The 19,706-nt window shown below is 40.0% G+C and overlaps 1 protein-coding gene and 1 long non-coding RNA gene across 4 annotated transcripts in view; one reads left to right on the top strand and one right to left on the bottom strand.

Moving 5' to 3' along the window:
- Positions 1-19,706, bottom strand: part of LOC108054102 (lipase 3) — a 96,168-nt gene that overhangs the window by 42,252 nt on the left and 34,210 nt on the right. The gene's annotated exons all lie outside the window — the stretch shown is intronic.
- LOC138912029 (uncharacterized) lies at positions 2,012-3,108 on the top strand. The gene is made up of 3 exons (XR_011417666.1): positions 2,012-2,090; positions 2,309-2,384; positions 2,812-3,108. It is a non-coding gene; the product is annotated as an uncharacterized lncRNA (long non-coding RNA).

A 19,706-nucleotide genomic window follows, 5' to 3' on the forward strand; every position in this document is an offset into this window, starting at 1 on the left:
AACAATTGCCAATTTAAAAGAAGGGCAATTATTCTAGGTCACTGGGATGCTGACCCTTTTGATAATTATAAACCCAGGCGCAACGATAGTCGAAGGAACTCGGGGAATACACCTCAAAATTATTATTATCAAAGGAACAATTCCCACTCTTTTAGTTATCCAAGAAACAACAATATTAATTATAATTCAACAACTTCTCAAAGTTCACCAAATAGAAATCAAATTCCCCTCCAAAATCAGGGAAATTATCAAGAGTTTAGGAGGAACTTAGATCAAGGCAGGGCCCAAAACCCCTTAAATTTCCAAGCATCAACTTCCAATAATTCTCCGAATACACCTGTTAAAAGACAATGAGAGAGTGACAGTGCACAGAATAGAATGGATGTAAATTTTCAGCAAACTGCCTCGGATACAGAAAGTGTTGCCCATATGTCAGAGTAATGATTAAAGGAAAACTTCTTAGAGCTATGATAGATACAGGGTCATCTATCAATATAATGACGCAGAATTTTGGAAATAATCAGGAACAAGATGAAAAATTAAAAGTATTCACAATAAATGGTTCAATGGAATTAAATAAAAGTATTACATTGGATCCATGTAAAATCTGTCCAGTTAAACAAAAATTTTGTTTACATAAATTCTCTGAAAATTATGACATTTTAATAGGTAGAGATTATTTGAAAGAAAGTAAAGCAAAAATAAATTACGAAGAAGAAACAGTGACGTTAGGAGATACATTACTTTATATGAAATATGGTGAGAACGATGTAGGAAAGGACAAGACCGCAGTAAAATGCCTTAGTCCACCATCAGTTAAAAAGGAGATTGAAGAGGATAAGACCGCATTAGAATGCCTTAATCCGCCCTTATCAAAGGACCAATCATTTAATTTTGCCATTAATAATGAATTAAAAGAATGCAATGAATACAGATTAGAACATTTGAATGAGGAAGAAAAAGAAAATTTAAAGAAAGTTTTATTTGAATACAGTACAAGGAAGGTGAGAATTTGACTTTTACAAGTACTATTAAACATTCAATACAAACAAAACATGAAGACCCAGTATATAGGAAGCCATATAAATACCCCCAAACCTTTGACGAAGAAGTTAATAAACAAATAAATGAAATGATTGAACAGGGAATAATTCGTAAATCAAAATCTCACTATTGTTCACCTATTTGGATAGTTCCAAAAAAGAGCGATGCATCAGGCAAAATGAAGTTTAGATTAGTAGTGGATTACAGAAATTTAAATGAGATCACTATCAATGATAAATTTCCGATACCCAGAATGGATGAAATATTAGACAAATTGGGAAGATGTCAATATTTCACTACCATTGATTTAGCCAAAGGATTCCATCAAATTCAAATGGAACCAGATTCAATAGCTAAAACAGCATTCTTAACAAAACACGGTCATTACGAATACACACGAATGCCATTTGGTCTTAAAAACGCCCCGCCACTTTCCAAGGATGTATGAACAATTTATTAGAAGATTTAATCTATACAGATTGTTTGGTATATCTAGATGATATTATAATTTTTTCCACTTTATTGGACGAACACATTTTATCATTGAAAAAGGTATTTCAAAAATTACGTGATGCTTATTTAAAATTACTACACTCATAAAAATTAATTTCTAAATTTTGGAAATCTCGCCATTGAATCGGCCTACCTTTGAAAATAGAAAAAAAATTTCTTGTTATTAGAAAATTGTCCTTTGAATACAGAAAACCTTTCTTGATGGAAAAAATTCAAGAAAGAATTTTTCTTAAAAATAGAAAAATGAAAATCTCATATGTTTGTTTTGCCGTCGCAGCCAAAACATTTTTGTACGTATTTAAGGACAAAATCACCTTTGAATATATGAATGAAATGACCCTAGAATATAGGAAAGTAGCCATTGACTTCCTTCGGCTGCCGAATGTTAACGACAAGAAAAACGAAGTGGGACGAAGGGCCTACTCGGCCCGACTTCTCTGATCACCCGAGCTTCAGTTGTGAAAAAAATTCGTGAGTGATGGACGTGATTTTCAAGCGGATAAGAGGTGAAGCCTTTTTCCGAATATTCAAAGGTATGTAAATATGTATATAATTTTTTGTATAGCGGGCGTACAATTGTATGTATGTAATTAAAGGATAAATTTCAAATCTCTTTACCAAGCGTATACCAATTTAGGTGAATTGTTTTTTAGCTAAGAGCTACGTACATACATACATTTGTACATAAATTTGTGGGTGTACAGTTCTATAATAACTTTATCTTATTACTCGCATTTTATTTATTTTTCAGAGTGAAAATACCTGCAGTTGCAACAGCCAAATAATTTGTTTGTCGAAGCTGTAATTTTGTTTTAAAACCTTCTAAGGTAAGAAAAATATGTTGTATTTGTTTGACATACTTATGTATGCATGTAAATATCTATGCATGTACGCGGCTCACCCGATCTGAAACCCGATTTTCAACCCTCTCTGCTCCTCTCTCTCGCTCGCTTGACCTACGCGTCGCGACGTTTCTCTCTTCACCTTCTTAAAACTGACACGATCTGCCCTGCTTACATTCGGTCTCCCTTCGCGCAAAGGACTGTATGTAAATATATATGTATGTATGTACGTGTATCTCCCGTGCCTCTCTCTCTCTGAAATTCGATTTTCAACCCTTCATTTTCTACCCGTCTTGCTCCTCTCTCTCGGTCGTCTGTCCAACGTGTTTGTATTTTGGCTATTATTAACATTACATTATTTCAAAAAAGTTGTTTATCTAAAAACAAATCATTGATAACTCTTTTTTTATAGATGAGGAAAGGCGAAGAAAATGGATCACCTTAGGTCATATGAAGTTCAACAGACCTTGGGTAATAATAATGTTTTCTTGAGTCAAAAATGTGTTATTTAAAAATGTTTAAATGTTAAGTGTTAAATGTTTTAAATGTAAATAAATATAATATGCAAAAGAAAAAACCAAGTTACATTTTATTTTTAGGGTTTCAGTGTTAATATAAAACTTCCTTTCAAGAAATATTATTTCTTAAATCAAGAAATAAAATTTCTTGAAAGGAAATTTAAACAAGAAAGAATTTTTCTTGTTTAAAAGGTGCCTTTCTAAAAAACCCTTTCTTGTTTTCAGAAATTTAATTTCTTGAAACAAGAAACAAACCACCTTTGAAACAAGAATCGCCTTTCTTGTTTTAAGAAATACTTTTTCTTGTTTTTATGGTGGCATTATAAAAAACCCTTTCTTGTTTTAAGAAATTTAATTTCTTAAAACAAGAAATATTTTTTCTTGTTTTAATGGTGCCTTTTTAAAAAAACCATTTCTTGAAACAAAGGTGAGGTCGCCTTTGGCAAAAATTCAAGAAAGAATTTTCTAGATTTTAAGGAAATTCTTCGATTTTTTTTTATGAGTGTACTAGACAAATGTGAATTCATGAAATAGGAAACAGAGTTTTTAGGTCACGTAGTAGCTAATAGAGGTATTAAACCAAACCCACAAAAGATAAGTGCCATTATAAATTTTCCAATACCAAAATCCCCAAAAGTAATTAAATCATTTATAGGATTGTGTGGAATGAAATAGGAAACAGAGTGTTTAGGTCACGTAGTAGCTACTAGAGGTATTAAACCAAACCCACAAAAGATAAGTGCCATTATAAATTTTCCAATACCAAAATCCCCAAAAGTAATTAAATCATTTATAGGATTGTGTGGATTTTATCGAAAATTCATACCAGACTTTGCAGATATCGTAAAAACTATGACAGTGAAATTAAAGAAAGGCGCCACAATAATAAAGAAAAACCTTACATAGAAGCATTTGAAAAAATGAAAGTTTTAATTACCTCAGATCCAATTTTAATTTATCCCGACTTTAATAAACCATTTTCTCTAACAATGGACGCAAGTAACATGGCTATAGGAGCAGTACTGTCACAAAATCTTAAACCAATATCATTTGAACAAGCCAACAGTCGTGTTTTTCTGCCGCTCCGCAAAAGTCACAAATTTCTTGGATATATCCGCAATATCGTCGAACAAAATAAGGTGACGAATGATTCGATTTTTATACCCTTGTAGAGGGTATTATAATTTCAGTCAGATGTTTGCAACGCAGTGAAGGAGACGTTTCCGACCAAATAAAGTATATATATTCTTGATCAGCACCAATAGCCGAGTCTATCTAGCCATGTCCGTCTGTCCGTCTGTCCGTTTCTATGCGAACAAGTCTCTCAGTTTTAAAGCTATCGCGATGAAACTTTCCCGAAAGTCTTCTTTCTATTGCAGGTAGTACATATGTCGGAGCGAGCCGGATCGGACCACTATATCTTAAGGCTCCCATAGGAATATTCAAAAATATATATAAGAAAATTCATTGTTAGTTTGTAGGAAGTAGGCGTTTTAATTCTTGACTACTTAAAAACAAAATTCAAAAATAGAAACGCTGAATCTGGAATCCCTGGAACTGCACCGAGTGAGTATTACTTTATCTGCAAGGGTATATAAGCTTCGGCTGGCCGAAGGTAGCTTCCTTTCTTGTTTAATGTAATTTTTACAAAAATCAATATTTTTCAAAAGTGTAAAAGCAAAAAGTTGCTTACATCCACTGAGCATATTTCTGTGAAAGTACGATTAGAAATTCCAACGCAACGAAAATCAATCGGAGTTAGATCCCACAGCTTTTGGCGTGAGCCATCCTATCCAACTGACGGCACGACTAAAATCAATACAAAACTACAATAAAACTGCAGCATTTAATGTTATCAGGTAATATTAGAGAACAATAACAATTAAAATTTGTGAATAAAAAATATTTGTCACCATACAATATAAAAGGTTCGTCACAATACCCTACAAGGTACACTTGGAGGAAAAACGGCGTCACTCTCAAACGGCGCAAACAAAAAAAAACGCCAAGTACCAAAAACTGTTGATTAAGATCTCATTTGTACGAGCATATATTTATCTGATTTTATTATTTACTCATCTTCGCTCTGGCACTGCTGAAACACAAATAAATTGAATAGGCTTTGCTAGTTTGTGCACCACCTTTTTAGAAAAAATTACCACACAAACAAATTACGGGACTTCTTAATAATATTATTGTAAAAACATTGTCGACACGATGAGAGGAGACGACTACATTTAATTGGAATTTTTAACGTGACGTCACATGTGAGATTCGACGAGTTCTTCACATTACCCTACTCGTCAAATTACCCTACACTTCCCTAATCAAAACAAACATAAAGCCACTACAAACTAAAATTGGCAAATACGTTTTGGTTAAACACATTAAAAACACTAAAAGCAAAAGTTAAAATCTTTAGTAGCAATCACACACAAATAAACGAAAATAAAAGCCTGCTGAAGAAAAACTCAAAAACGAAAGAATAACAAGAAACACTCAAACAGCTGTAACGCAGAACGCAAAGCAGAAAGCACAATTCGGCCTATCCACCACACATTAAAAAAAACCAAAAGAAATACACTGCTGCAAAATGTTGTCGACTTCCACTGCACCGCCGACGAAGCGCACCCGGAACAACGCTGGAACAGCTAGCGACCGAGTTTCTGACGTCCACTTACCACAACTGTTGGAGCTGCTTTAGGTCCGCTTCCAAGAGCAGACCGACCAAATCGCGAACCACGTCCGGGATGCAGAGCAGCGCATCCTCAGCAGCCTCATGGATCGCGTGGAGCTGATCTCTGGTGAGGTTAAACAGATGTTTGCTCGAGTCACTAATTTGAAACGCGACGTGGTCGATCTTTGAACTCAGAGAGATCGGTTGAGTGAGCGGGTTGAGCGGCTGGACCGAGCGAGTTGGAGGTCTAGAGGCAAAACATGCAGCCCTTTTGTGGAGTAAGAAAATGCACGAGCTCTCTACAACCACACCCAAAAAAAAAAATCAAAAGTGTTAACTCTCTAAGCGTTCTATTAAAAATACACTAGATGTAGTATAAACAAGAGAGAACGCTATAGTCGGGTTGGTGTCCCGACTATCTAATACCCGTCACTCAGCTAAAGGGAGTGCGAACGCTGTACTCGGGTTGGTGTCCCGACTAATAATCGTAACTCAGCTAAAGGGAGTGCGAGGGAGATAGATATATAAATTTTGATTGCGTATAACTTTTTAATGAATGGTCCGATTTGAAAAATGTCTTCTACATTTCGATAGGTATAAATATACACAACAAAATTGCATTTATACTTCTCGGAAATGTTTTAAGATGTGGGCGCAGGACCCATTTTAAAATCGTTAGTGGGCGATTGTGGGCGTTAGAGGGGGCGTGGCGCTCGGCTAAAATAAACTTGCGCTGCGTAGGAAGCCAAAGAATATGTGTGGGAAATCTCAACCTTCTAGCTTTTGTAGTTTCTGAGATCTCAGCGTTCATACAGACGGACAGACGGAGAGACGGACATGGCTAGATCGACTCGGCTAATGCCCCTGATCAAGAATATATATACTTTATGGGGTCGGAAACGCTTCCTTCTAGCTGTTACATACTTTTGCACGAATCTAATATACCCTTTTACTCTTCGAGTAACGGGTATAAAAAGTGGTATTAACCTAATACTCATTAGTATTAAGTTCATACGAAATAGTAAAAACTAAATATTTTGTAGTTTCATTTCTATACCGAAAGTTTCAATTTAATACTTTTAAGAGTATTCATTTAATACTCATATTATTGATGCAAATTTGACACTCAATAGTGTAGAATTCATGTAACAATAGTTTCGTTTCTATGACTGTTTTGGGTACAGTTATGCTATAACCTGCAACTGGCTCCTCCACCAAGGGTACGGGAAATTTTCCGAGCCCGAAAATCACAACAAACGCATGTCATCATTATGAAATTTGAAAATGAGAAAATCACCCTTCTACGCAAACTTGGGTTATACCGTCGCGAGCATAAAAAACAACTAAGCTTGCATATATTGGGTTTCAATTCTGACGCTGTAATTTATGTTAAGAGCAACTTTCGAGAGAGAATTACCGAATTTTCAAAGTAGCCATGCGGATGAAAAAACAAAAAGTTCTCTCAGCAGTGTTTACTCGGTGTGGCGTTGTATACGTCCGCTGCAATAAAGGAGAGGGCGATCACTGCATCGATCGCATCGAGGAGCTTTTGTCTCTTACATCCCAAAAAAAGTCTTCAGATCTCCCCCTCTCTTCAACCGCCTCTCCCACTGCCTCTTCAGCTGGATCTGATGGCGCTGCAGGTGTTTAAAATAGTTTCGCTCTTAAATTAGCAAGCACAGCACTCTTAATTAAAATAGGTTTAGTATTAGTTTCTTATCAGAAAATCTACTTTTATTTTAATGTCATTCCTTTAAATATTGAGTTTGCGCCTCCAATAACCTTTTATTTTTTCAATGCAGGATGAGACAGGTAGTTCCATAACTGGTGCCCTGATGAAAACTATTAGTAATTACCGAAAGGGTCTTAAAGTCGCTCACCTAAATGCACAAAGCTTACTTAATAAAATAGATGAGTTCAGATTCATTTTTTCCCAGTCAAATGTAGATGTGATATGTCTGTCCGAGACGTGGTTTTTGCCTGATTTATGTGATTTGTCAATTGTCAATTGGAGCAAGCATATAGCTAAAGCAACTGGTCGACCATATGGTTTGTTGGGTCAGCTTTCAGCATCAAAATCATTTGTACCTGAACAAATATGATTATTAATCTCTAAAGCTATTCTTGTTCCCACTCTCTTCTATGGCATAAAAATGTTTGGTCACTGTTAGTGCGTGATACGCGCGTTGCCTTCAACGCAATTGTCCGTTATATGTTTAATTTAAGACGATATGACCATGTATCACATTTAACTTATAAAATTCTTGACCTAAACTTAACCAACTGGATAGATTTTAGAACTTCGGTATACTTTCACATAATTGTGACGACTCGAGAACCGATTTATCTATATCGGAAGCTACTTCCTGCTACTTCCCAAAGAACGATTAATTACCTATGCCCTCGTACTTTAACGCTTTGTTCGAAGAGGCAGTTTTTTAATAACAGCATCCGTTTACGGAACAATCTTCCCCATCAATTTAAAACTATTAGAAGCGCAACTCAATTCTCAATTAAAATTAAAGAATTCAAAAAATCACAATAAAAGTATAAATAAGTAATATTAGGTAAAAATCACAAAAACGTAAAAAAAACATATAAATTAATCATAATAAAAATAAAAATGTATATAGTATTTAAGAATTAAATGTTAATAGTTCGCTAATTTAATGATTTTGAAAATTGTTAGCTTTTAAGTATCATATAAAAATGTAATAAGCAATTTTTTGTCCAAGTGACTAGCGCAATAATAATAAGCTTACGCTTGCAGAGCTAGGATATTATATCAATAAAATAAAAAAAAACTTAATGTGTTATGCTAGCAGAACTCTTAACGAGCACGAAATAAATTACGCGACTATTGAAAAAGAACTTTAAGCAATATTTATCATTAATATTCATATTTATTCGGTAGGTTTTTTGAAATATAAAGCGACCATAAACCTTTAGTCTGGCTGAATAATATAAAAGAACCAAATATGAAATATGAAAATAAAATTAAACGAATTCGATTATCAGATTAAATATTTGTCATGAGAGATAATTAAGTAATACCTATGTACCAAAAAGAGCGCAATATATTTCCATAACGATTCAGATTTCCTTATATTCATGCAAGTCATTTGACGAAATTAGTAAGATGTACGGCAAGACTTGAAGACATACTGACATACGCAGACTTTAAAGAAAAAATATTGAAACGACACAAAGACCTCTTACATCCAGGAATCGAAAAAACTACTTAATGGTTTACAGAAAAATTTTATTTTCCTGATTATCAAAAATTAATTCAGAATATAATAAATGAATGTGAAATTTGCAACATTGCTAAAACGGAACTGTCGTGGAACGGATTAACATAACGCTCGAGGTTTAGTAAATTTAAATGTAGCGCCAAGTATTTCAGTATTTGTTTTCGATGTTGTAAATCGTTAGAGAGATTATATGTAAAGCTAAATGCGGTCACACGAAATGGTGAATTGTAAGCTAGAATCTCCCGCTCAGATTTATTCCGATTGGAGAGATCAAAGAGACTGGGAGGCGAGACTGCGGTATGTAAAACTGATTGTGAAAATAGGTTAAATCTGATATATGTATTTCATACAGAATAAAACATCGTCGTTTGTTTATGCTATTGTTCTACGCTACAAGACTGGCTTTCTTGTTTCGGTGTTGGCTAAGCAACGTTAAAGGCAACTCCCAGGGGATCTCTTTCGGTCGGCGTCATTTCTTTTATTCGCACTCCTTTATCGTGCAATGCCGACTTCACATTCACCCCGGCGGAGCCCCCGAATTGGACAGACGGGAGCTACCGCAACTGCAACTACGACCACCGCGACCACATCAGCCAGCACTCCGAAGAATGTGCCGGGCTTATCAGGCGGTGAGCTGCAGCGGCCACGGACTCCAAAGCAACCGGGATTAACCCCAAGTGGTGCTCCAAAGCCTGATAGATCAGGCCAGGATACGGACACCACAACCGCCAAGTTTGCGGCGCTGATGGAGAGGATCGCTACCTTGGAAAGGGAGCTTCAAAAGGCGAGGTCAGGTGAAGGGCAAGATGCAGCCGCGAGGGATCCCGTTAAAAACGGATCAAGCGGTATAGGAGCGAGCGGTGCGGCGAATGCGCCGCCATGTTTGAGCGGAACGCCGGCGCAGAATTTGAGTGGAAATCTGCCGCCATTGTTGAGTGGAAATCTGGCACCGAATTTGGCTGAGTCAGTGACGCCATTTTTACATGAACAGTTGCCGCCATTATTGAGTGGAAACCTGCCGCCACAATCGAGTGGAAATCTGGCAATAGGGCAACAAGTCACACTCAGTACAAATAGTACAACGTTTAGCTATTCCACACCATGCTGCGTGACGGCTACTGTGCAGCCAGCACTAAGCTACATACAAGCACCGCGGGAACCTCTTCGCAACCTGATGGTACCCCCGCAATCAACTGGTTCATACGGAATAGCTTCGCCGAGCCCGTTAATTGGATGGACGCCGCGCAGACTGCCTGATCTTCCAGAGTTTGAAGGTCAGCCTGAGAAATGGCCAATATTCCAATGCGCGTTCACGGAGACGACGGCGGCGTATAATTGTACTGCGTTGGAGAACAACCAGAGGCTAGTGAAAGCCCTGAAGGGTGAAGCGCGAGCATCTGTCAAGTCGCTGCTTATACACCCGAATAACGTTCAGGCTGTAATGGATCAGCTACGTTTCCGATATGGACGCCCGGAGCAACTGATACGTAGCCAACTGGAAAGCGTGCGAGAGGTGCAGCCGATCCAAGAACACAATATAATAAAGATCGTGCCGTTTGCAATACGGGTCAGCAATCTCGCAGCGTTTCTACAGTCAAGCCCGAACGGGGAGCAGCACCTAGGAAATCCTACCTTGATAAAAGAGCTGATCGCCAAGCTACCACTGAGCAAAAGGTTGGATTGGGCCAGGCACGCCGCCGTAATAGGGTGCTACCCAACTGTTGCGCACTTAAGCGAATGGCTAAACGAACTCGCTAAATTAGTGTGCACTATTACGAGCGGCGACAGCAAGGATCCTAAGCGTAGGGTATTGCACGCCAGCACCAGTCAGAAGGATCAGGATCTATTTGAAGATCACCCCAGGAGTTGCCGAATTTGCGAGGGGCAACACACGATCAAGGACTGTAAGGATTTCAACCACGCTACTCCGACTGCCCGTATGGAGTATGTAAGAAAGCATCGGATTTGTTTCTCGTGCCTGGAGAGCGGTCACATGTCCAGGTTCTGCAAGAGAAACGGGAAGTGCAACGTCTACGGATGCCAGATGAGGCATCACTACCTCCTGCATGACGGGGTGGGCAACCCCACACGGCCATCGCAACTCCACGGTCGACCATGGCCAAATGGTACACGCGGTCGCATGGTACATGCGGGCGCTGACAGGAGGAAGGTGGACACGCAAGTACATCAGCCAGATGATCTGGCCCAGAGAAGTCCGCTTACGGCATCTGCACAGACGCAGGATGCATGGCGCAAGCGGGACGAAGGCCGTCAGCCAAGTGACGGGAATGGATTGCCACATCGGAACCTAAGTTGCGTCGATCCGGATGGAGAACACTTACTATTCCGTATTTTGCCCGTGACGCTGTACGGGGAGGGCTGGATACCTACGCGGTGTTCGACGAAGGTTCGTCCGTGACCCTGAACGACGAGGAGCTCACTCGAAGCCTAAACCTAAAAGGCGAGAGTCGGCAGCTCAACATTCAATGGTTCGGTGGCAAGTCAGCGAAAGGGAACACAAAGATGGTCAGCCTCCAGATTAGTGGAGTGGGCAGACCGAAACGCCATGCTTTGAAAAATGTGTATGCGGTCTCTAACCTCAATCTTCCGATGCAAAGTCTGCGTCGGGAAGATGTCAAAGCGGCGAAGGCTTCTGCACGCCTGCCGATGAAACCGTATCGTAATGCGGTCCCGAGGATTTTAATTGGACTAGACCATGCGCACCTAGGAATACCTATGCAAAATAGGAGCTTCGGAGCAGGAGGACCCTATGCAGCCGCCACCAAACTAGGATGGGTGGTTTTTGGACCTGTAAGAAGTCAGATGAGTTCACCAATGCAAAGATCGTGCCTCCTAGCCGTCCCACAGTATGATCATCTCGAGAAGATGGTCAGCGACTATTTCGAAATAGAGAATTTCGGAGTGAAGCCGGCGCCACCGGTCGCAGCTAGTGGCGACGCACGGGCTTTGGGAATCCTGGACGAGACGACTAGGCGAGTGGGCCAACGATACCAAACTGGATTGCTGTGGAAAGATGATAAAGTGAGCCTGCCAGACAGCTATAACATGGCACTCAAGAGACTTGTCGGAATTGAAAGGAAGATGAGACGGGATGACAGCTTTGCACGGGCTTACAAGTCGATCATGGAGGACTACGTCAACAAGGGTTACGCACGACGCCTGGAGCAGCAGGAAGTGGCAGCCGATAACCGGGACAAGATCTGGTACCTGACGCACTTCGGGGTCGAGAACCCAAAAAAGCCCGGAAAGATCCGTCTAGTCTTCGATGCCGCAGCCAAAATGGGCAATACATCTTTGAACTCGGTTCTACTCAAAGGCCCACAACAGTTCTAGTCTCTGCCAGCCGTGCTCTTCCATTCCCGGGAAGGAGCAGTCGGGGTCTGCGCAGACATAAAGGAGATGTTTCATCAGGTGCTGATACAGCCCCAGGATAGATGCGCCAAGAGATTCCTGTGGAGGAATGGAGATGACCGTCGAGATCCAGATCTGTACGAAATGGTAGTGATGACGTTCGGAGCCGCTTGTTCGCCGTGCTCAGCGCATCATGTGAAGACCATAAACGCTTCAAGATACGCACAAGCCGATCCTCGCGCGGTTCAGGCCATCAATGAGTATCACTATTTAGATGACTACGTGGATAGTTTCTCGGACGAGAAAGAAGCTATCGCTGTATCAGAACGAGTAAGGAAAATTCATGCTGAGGCCGAGTTGTGCCGCTTCTCATTAAGTTCGGAAAGTGTGGTCAAGGCTTTGAACCCACTAGGATCCAATAAGAACGTTGAATGGAATGAAGCGGAGGAGAAAATATTAGGCATGTACTGGCACCCAGTGACGGATGACTTTAATTTCAGCTTAAAGTATCACAGGGTTCCCAGCAGCGTGATGACCGGAGAACGTGCACCCACCAAGAGAGAATTCCTAAGTCTGGTTATGTCGACATTTGACCCGATAGGATTCTTGAGCTGCTTCATGGTAACCGCCAAATTATTGATGCGTGAGATTTGGCGGAGAGGAGTTCAGTGGGACGAGCCGTTGCCGGATGAGTTAGCCAAAGCGTTTGAGAGCTGGAGGCTACTACTTTGGCACGGGATGCGTACGTGAACTGCAGCTACATGTGTTTGTGGACTCCAGCCAATCGGCGTTCGCAGCAGTTGCATTCTGGAGGGCGACTTATGCCAACAATGATATGCGGTCCTATTTCGTGTGTTCCAAAACGAAATGCGCCCCGATGAAGACGATGACGATCCCGCGCCTGGAGCTCCAAGCAGCTGTATTAGGAACCAGGCTGATGGACACCGTAAGACGAGAGCACGACGTATCGATCAGCAGATGCGTGCTATGGACTGACTCTCAGACCGTGCTGCACTGGATAAGCAGCACCCACCGGCGGTATAAGCAGTTCGTTGGAAACCGGGTGGCGGAGATCTTAGAGTCAACGGAGGTGTCTCAATGGAGGTGGATACCGTTTGCCGAAAACGTGGCAGATGACGCGACGAGGCCACAGCGCCATGTGGAAGAACAGTGGCCCAAGCCATCTCCAAGTGATCGCGACAGTCCACACTCCGCAGAAGAAGAGATGCCGTGTGAGTTTACACTGGTAATTGCCAACGAGTTTATATCTTTGCAGAGATTTTCGAATTATAATCGATTGGTCAGGACCACAGCGTGGATCCTCAGGTTCATACGACGGTGCCGTGGATTGAGTGACGAGAGTGAGGCCTACGGTATTACAGCTACTGAGAGCGCGGAGGCAGAACGGAAACTGATCCAGCGCGCCCAGGCTGATACGTTTGCAGATGAAGTTCAAGGAAAGGCAGTGGCGAAAGGCAGTCAGTTACGAGGACTATCCCCTTACGTCGACCACGATGGAATCATACGAGCGTGTGGACGGATTGATGCCGCCGAATGCGTCCCATTCAAGGCACGCCGCCCGATCATACTGGCGGAGATGATAGTTCGTCACTACCACAGGAAGATGAAGCACCAGAATCTAGACGCGACCATAAGCGAGATCCGGACCAGGTTCTGGATAACCAATTTAAGGAGAGTTTTACGGAGTGTTATGGCAACCTGTAACGTATGCAAACTCCGGAGAGTACGACCAATTCCGCCATTGATGGGTCCGTTGCCAGAGGGCCGGCTGGAGCCGAATGGATGGCCATTCAAGTATACTGGCTTGGACTACTTTGGTCCGCTGTTTGTGACGATTGGACGTCGCACTGAGAAGAGGTGGGTCGCACTCTTTACTTGTCTAACCACCAGGGCTGTCCACCTGGAGATAGCCCACGATTTGTCAACAGATTCCTGCATCATCGCTATGAGGAATTTTATGTGCCGCCGTGGACCGGTGGTCAGATTGAGGAGCGACAATGGAAAGAACTTTATTGGAGCAGATCGTGAGGCCAGAAAGTTCGATGAAGTCTTCGAACCAGAAAAGATCCAGGATGAGCTGTCATCCAAAGGAATCGAATGGATCTTTAACTGTCCCGCAAACCCAGCTGCCGGCGGCATCTGGGAAAGGATGGTCCAATGTGTGAAGAAGGTGCTCGCGCATACTGTGAAGGAAGTGGCTCCTAAGGAACACGTCTTGGAGAGCTTTCTTATTGAGGCGGAGAATATTGTTAATTCTCGTCCGCTTACCTACCTTCCAGTCACTGTAGATCAGGAGGCACCGCTAACGCCCAACGATCTGCTAAGAGGAGTAGCTAATGTTCCGGACCTTCCTGGAGATCGCGGAGAGCAGCCTGTCAAATGCGCTACTAGGAAGCAGTGGCGTATCGCACGGATGATGAAAGATAGATTCTGGAAGCGTTGGGTACATGAGTATCTACCAACGCTTGTTCGCAGGGAGAAATGGTGCGAGCATGTCGAGCCTATGCGCCCAGGGAATCTCGTGTACATCTGTGATCCGGCCATCCCTCGTCGAGAATGGAGGAAAGGCGTCGCACAGTGGCGCCTTTTGACTTTTTTTTGGTAATAAATCATAACTTTTGAACCAGTGAAGATAATTGAATTTTGTAAACGGCAAATGATAGATAATTGATCCACCTTTCAAATTATTGTTTGAGACAGGGAGTGGGCGTGGCAGAGGCGTACTTACAAATCGGCAAAGTCAGAATTTAAAAACAAATCCATTTTTTTCCGACAAAAAAAAACTTTTTTTAAAAAGTTTTTGTTTTTTTTAGTTTCTTTTTTCATGTTGTAATTTTTAAAACTTATTAAAAAAAAATAAATAAAAAATTGGAATTTTTAAAAAAAAATTTTTTTTTTTTTTAAAAATTACGTTTTGTTTATTTTATTTTTTTATGTTTTAATTTTTAAAAACTAAAAAAAAAAAAAAAAAAAAAATTAAAGTTTTTTTTTAAAAATAAAAATTTTTATATTTCATGTTTTTTGAAATAATGGTCACAATTTGGTAAACTTGGTAAATCCAATAGACTTAACATTTCTGGACTATAATTACTAGATTCTAACTCTGTGACAAGGTTGTGATTCCATGACCCTAGAATACAGTTTGGATTCGCACATACTAAATTCAATGCTTAGGCAGCGTAAGTTGTTTTGAGCTGGCAAAAGTGGCTATTTTCGTTTCTGAATAACATTTAAACGTGATTTTTTACAGTAACATGATATATACCAAAATTTAAGGAATCTCAAGGGCTATACAGTTTAAAGTTTTAAAGAAAATCGTTAGAGCCGTTTTCGAGAAAAATAAAAAAAACTAAACAAAAAAATTTAAAAAAAAATTGTTTTGTGCATATCTTTTTCAATATTACATTTACACAAACTACATATAGGAGGCGCTTAAAGCTTTTTTAAAAACCTTTCAAACGAGATACAGCACAAGTCTGTTGCTTCTGTAGTTTAGAAGTTACGGCCTTCCGTATTTTAGCTATTTATAGCTGTTTTCCCGCTAAACTAGCGAGTTTTTCCAAAAGTGGTAGAACTAAAATTTCTTATATCGAGCTGTTGAACATCATATAAAATTTTCAGGACTTTAAAACCATGTTTTGGACAAATCTTTCACAAGGTTGAGCCATATGCAATTTCTTGGACCATGACTTTTTTCCCTTTTTTGGCTCTTAAAACCGCGGACGCAGGCGGACGCAGCTACAACTTTCGTAATATCAAGAAGAAAGTCCAAATAACGTTTTACGGAAGTAAAAAAAAAATAGTATTAAATAGTTTTTTTTTATTTTCCATCAAAGTTGAAAAATATGGAAAAAATGGACGTTTCGCAAATAACTCATAACTAAGAGATGCGCATGGCAAACTGCAATATGTTTTACTTTTTTTACTCTTAACTAACACACCAATCCGTGGAAAAAAGAAGCAAAGCGATTCGATACCTAGTTTTTAAGAAAAACCCCCCGGAAGTGCGAAAAATAACCTAAAAACGGTGTGTTTTTTTTAAGTGAAAAATTGTTCAACTTTGAAAATTCATATCTTTTACAACAATTTTTTGATTTGAAAAAGGGTTACATATTTGTAATAGTGGATCAATTACCTGTCGATTGGTATGGGTCACAACTTTCTAGGACAAAGTCAAAAAAGTGATTTATTGCACGTTTTTTGGCCCAAGGCGCCACTGTGCGTCGTGGAGGAAGTGTATCCAGGAGCGGATGGAGTACCACGACGAGCGGCGGTGCGCACTACCAATGGCGATCGAGCTAAGTTAATCATGCGTCCCATCTCCAGACTGGCTATTCTGGATGTGGTGAATGCAGTTGCTTCACCGGGATGGGGATGTCGTGGAACGGATTAACATAACGCTCGAGGTTTAGTAAATTTAAATGTAGCGCCAAGTATTTCAGTATTTGCTATCGATGTTGTAAATCGTTAGAGAGATTATATGTAAAGCTAAATGCGGTCACACGAAATGGTGAATTGTAAGCTAGAATCTCCCGCTCAGATTTATTCCGATTGGAGAGATCAAAGAGACTGGGAGGCGAGACTGCGGTATGTAAAACTGATTGTGAAAATAGGTTAAATCTGATATATGTATTTCATACAGAATAAAACATCGTCGTTTGTTTATGCTATTGTTCTACGCTACAAGACTGGCTTTCTTGTTTCGGTGTTGGCTAAGCAACGTTAAAGGCAACTCCCAGGGGATCTCTTTCGGTCGGCGTCAGGAACATAGAAATACCAAATTGTCATTTGAACTTACACCAGAAATTCAAAATATAAGAGAGAAATTTGTCATGGATTTTTATATGGTGGGTAACCAACAATTTTTATCATGTTATCATGTCACAAGTAGGGATTGGTTAGAAGATAAAAGAGCTATCAAGAAAGTATTTAACGAAATGGGAAAACCACAAGAAATCAAAGCAGATAAGGATTAAGAATTTAAGTGTGTAGTTTTACACAATTGGTTACATTCAGAACGAGTACAAATTCAAGTAACAAGTGAAAACGGTAAATCGGACGTAGAAAGATTTCATAAAATGGTAAATGAGAAGCTGAGAATCATAGGAAGTGAACCGGACTTTAAAAACAGGTATACCAAATTTTAATTAATTCTGTATATTTATAATCAGAAAACAAAACATAATGCTACAAATCAAGTACCAGCCAACATATTAATGTATACAGGAACTCCTGATTACGACACACAAGAAAAGAAAACAAGAGAGAACGCTATAGTCGGGTGCCCCGACTATCAGATACCCGTTACTCAGCAAAGGGAGTGCGAAGGAGATGGGGATAAAAACTTTGCCGTAACTTTTTAACGAATGGTCCGATTTAAAAATTTTTTTCTACATTTCGATGGGTATTGATAAACACAATAAAACTGCATTTTTACTTTTCCGAAATATTGAAATTTTTAAAATCGTATATACGCGATTGTGGGCGTTAGAGGGGGCGTGGCACCCCTTTGAAACAAACATGCGCTGCGTGATTCTGATCAAGAATATATATAGTTTATAGGGTCGGAAACGCTTCCTTCTACCTGTTACATACTTTTGCACGAATCTAATATACCCTTTTACTCTACGAGTAACGGGTATAACAAGTTATAGATTGCTCCGAGCCATTTACACACTAAGGGCCGGTTTCTCGAGTCCCTGTCAAAATCCCTGATAGTGTTACATCTACCAAGTGTGACAACATCATCCGATAAAGACAACAATCAGTTATGTAGGTGATCATGCAGACAGCAGGTGCAAAAACAATAAGGTCACGTGTCAACCACCGTTGTCAATTACGTAAGAATATCTAACCCCACCTGATAAGTTACATAATTGCCGTGGGAAACGCTTAGCATGCAGAAAAGTTCCACGTGGCCGTCGGCACGCGCCGGATGCAGAAACAAGAAGATGACACCTATGGTGAACAGGTGGATGCACTTGCGTGGCCTGATTTAAATACCGCTGACACACGGAAATTGGACACTTTGCAGGTGGATGCACCGGCGTTGCACTCTAACTTCACCATGTGGGGGTTCAAGCTGGGTGTTTTGATGAGAAGGGATTCTGGATGGAACGGGAATTTTAATAGGAACGATGGAATTCACCTCTTTCCGATCTTAGTCCCGGCAAACCTTTATAAAGAGCCGCATCTGAAAAGGGAAGATCAGAAAAAAAGAATCGGGCAAAAAGTGAACAGTGAACCTAAAAAGCTAAGTTAACAGGATCCAAGGAAAGGCATAAGAACCTAGTCCTGAACACTAAGGACATTCTTAGTCTTCCTGAAAAAAAGAGAGGACGAAGCCAATCCTGACAATAGTCCTGCCAAAAAAGGACTAAAGGATCCAGGAACAAAGCAATATATAGTTGGTCCTGGCCAAAACATATGCAATATGGGAGGAAAGACCTCCAAGGCCGACAACGACTCAGCTAATGTTGTCAACAATGTTCAAGTAGTCGATCACTCAGAACAGATTGATAAACTATACAACGTCCTGATCATTATTGCTGTCCTTTTGCTCCTTAATGTGGCTATGAATGCATATGTAATGCACAAGCGCAATTTGAGGAAGAAATACACAGTGAACAATAGTGATATTGAAAGCGCTCTGGGCTTAAATACCATTTCGCAGCAATAAGGCGAAATCAAAAAAAAAAAAAAAAAAAAATATAATAGACAACTATACCATAACATCAACAAAACCATGGGAGGAACGAACTCCAAGGACATAGATCCTAATTGCCAAATACAAATAATAGACCACAATCAACAAATCGCGGAAGTGTTCTATATTCTCGATTTTATTGCCGTGCTCCATTTAATCCGAATCGCGATGAACATCCAAGCATTGCGAAAAGTACAACACAATCATCCGTTTGCAGTATAAGTGTGCCGAGAAGATAAGTGCATGAAACAGTAAACCACCGACGGCGCCAAAGTATAAACCCATTGACACAACGTAATCGGAGTGGAGTGAAGACCCGTCTACCCGCGACAGTCGTGTGCCACGAAAAACGCTTGATCGGCGAAATTATATATTATTATTGTTGTGCAAACTTAATCTATGTATAACTTAGTGTAATAAGTGAAGTATAACCACATATTAATACCCCATAAGAGTGTAGACTTGCACAAATATATGTTTAACAATTATTCAAGGTTACAGCCTATACAACAGTAAGGAGAGCTCTCTTCGCTGGAGATATTAGAGGGTGAGTTTTACGGAACCCAAGTTCCACTCTCTATATATTATTTCTTATTTATATATATATTTGTGCATATAAAGAATACATAATGTTAACTACGAAAGTTATTGCTAAAACTTATGAGAAGGATTCAGATTTTAATAGTCGATCCGAATATGTTTTAATGAATTCGAACAAAAATATATGGATCTATACAACCTAGATTTTTCTCCGATTAG

The sequence above is a fragment of the Drosophila takahashii genome, chromosome 2L, assembly GCF_030179915.1.
Source record: "Drosophila takahashii strain IR98-3 E-12201 chromosome 2L, DtakHiC1v2, whole genome shotgun sequence".
NCBI classification, from domain to species: domain Eukaryota; kingdom Metazoa; phylum Arthropoda; class Insecta; order Diptera; family Drosophilidae; genus Drosophila; species Drosophila takahashii.